Below are 2,500 nucleotides of genomic sequence, written 5' to 3'. Positions count from 1 at the left end.
GCCCAGTAGGGAGGTGTGTGTGGACTCTGGGAAAGAACATCATCTCCAGGGAAACTGTGGAACAACATACGAGTAAGTACGGCCCTCTTGTACTAAAGCACCTCATTCAGTACCCTTGGCCTCTAGTAGGGAATATAGTTAGGGAGTGTCTTATTTAATTATTTCAAATAAAGTCAGATATTAAGTGTTATTAAATGTGTATTAATGGTTCCTTGCTTTAGTGATATTGGGCCTACCGTCCCCTTTGCCCTAGTGACCTAGTGCTCTTAATTATTCAGTACTCCTCCCCCCGTTCGTCTTCCGTGTTGAGGTATTAGTGTTGGTGTGTCCCGCCTTATTCTTGTGTACACTATAGTTCCCAAGTGGTCAGGATTATTCGAGTGTCAGGCCAGGATCCTTGTACCGTTCAATTGTCCCCTACACCTGTCCTGGTAGGTTACTCCATCTGCAAGACCTACGACTCTCACTCCGGTCCCCTGTCCGGTAACTCAGGGTGGTGGCAGCGTCACTCGGTAACTCATACGATAGGTTGTGACTACGATTATCTCTATCTTTCTGTCTCACTCTCCCTCACTAGTGTCTCACTCTCCCTCGCCCTCACTCGCTCTCGTTCTCCCTCCCTTGCTCTCGTTCTCGCTCTCCTCTCTCTCTCCTCTCGCTCTGCCTCCCTCTTCCTCTCTCTCTCCTTCCTCTGTGTACTGGTTTACGTCTTCGTATGACGGCCCGAGTGTTAACATCTTATATGATCGGTATAGCATCTGTTATTACCATAGAAAGAGCGGAGATTGCACGGTTAGCTCAGTGGTAGTAGCGGAGTGCGCGGTCGAGATAGATACAAGGCGAGGTATTACAATCAGGGCCGTTACAATGTTGGCAGCGGTGTTGAACAATGTTGTAGGTAGTTGGTGTTCTTTTAACATTGTTCAGTCCCACGTGTCTTTTGCCGCTCAGGCGCTATCAGGGAGATCTTGACAGGTGTTTATTATTCGCGATTTAGCGAGCTTTGTTCAGGCTAGGAGATAGTGATTCTCTGGTGTTGTGTTTAGTGATTTTGTGAGTTTTGTGGTATTCAGGGAATGTTCACCAGAACTTGCGTGTCTAGTGATTTATGTTAGTGATAAGATTTGGTGATTTTGGAACTTAGCGGTGTTGGTAGTGCAGGTCAGCTGAGTGTGACAGGTGACCTCGCATGTCCCACGGGGACACCCAGCCACCGCTGGTCTCCAGGTCAGTGGGGAGTGGATCTCTTCTCACAACAACTGAGGCCAGCTGAAGAACATCGCTGGTGAAGAACACGACGCATCGTTGCAGAACTACAGCAAGAATACAGCAATGGGCGAGTCAACAACATCGGGACAACGGACTCGTCGGGAATAAAGACTTTGTTAATTTGTATATACAATATATATGTAATTTTTTTAAGTTCAGAAAACTTGGAGTTCACCGTTACAGAGAAAATAAGTTATGAACGAAAATTTTTGTGTAGACTCTGGTGAACTGGGGAACCAGCGGAAAGATGGTTCCAATATAAATTTAATTGGTCATCATAAATTGTGTTATTTTTTTTCAAATGTTGATTGGTCATCTGAGAGGATTGATGGGCTGCCATGCAGGTATGGTCAGCCTGGATTTTGAGTTACCATAGTAACTGTTATTGTTGAGAGTCTTTATAAATATTTCTCGACTGTGAAATGTATATATTTAGATAGGGTAGCTATTTTTTTTTCGAGGCATGTGCTAGTTCCTTTATGGTCTGGGATAAGAAAAGCCATGTTCGAGTTCCTCGCCCACGGTTTTTCTTAAACCGGGACATTGGGGGATATGTAACAAGAGAGCAGTACATAGTACATGAACATCATAACAGCATGAACAGGCCACGTGGAGGATGAACAACCCACAGGCGCCAGTCAGGCGACGGCAGACAATGTAAAAGTTACACCTCTGTATAAGTTAGCCATAGAGTCAGGTCAACGGTCATCGAATCACAAAGAGGTCAGAATTGATGCCGTCATGGTAATCTTCAGGGATTAACCCCTAAACAACAAATGCAAAACCCTCATGTTCAGCTGAGGAGCAGGAGATCAGGAGAGTCAGTTGAGTGGGCACAGCCCAGTAGGGAGGTGTGTGTGGACTCTGGGAAAGAACATCATCTCCAGGGAAACTGTGGAACAACATACGAGTAAGTACGGCCCTCTTGTACTAAAGCACCTCATTCAGTACCCTTGGCCTCTAGTAGGGAATATAGTTAGGGAGTGTCTTATTTAATTATTTCAAATAAAGTCAGATATTAAGTGTTATTAAATGTGTATTAATGGTTCCTTGCTTTAGTGATATTGGGCCTACCGTCCCCTTTGCCCTAGTGACCTAGTGCTCTTAATTATTCAGTACTCCTCCCCCCGTTCGTCTTCCGTGTTGAGGTATTAGTGTTGGTGTGTCCCGCCTTATTCTTGTGTACACTATAGTTCCCAAGTGGTCAGGATTATTCGAGTGTCAGGCCAGG

Source organism: Procambarus clarkii, chromosome 69, assembly GCF_040958095.1.
Source record: "Procambarus clarkii isolate CNS0578487 chromosome 69, FALCON_Pclarkii_2.0, whole genome shotgun sequence".
Classification (NCBI taxonomy): Eukaryota; Metazoa; Arthropoda; class Malacostraca; order Decapoda; family Cambaridae; genus Procambarus; species Procambarus clarkii.
The sequence above is the reverse complement of the archived record's forward strand: the minus strand, read 5'-3'. Positions refer to the sequence as shown.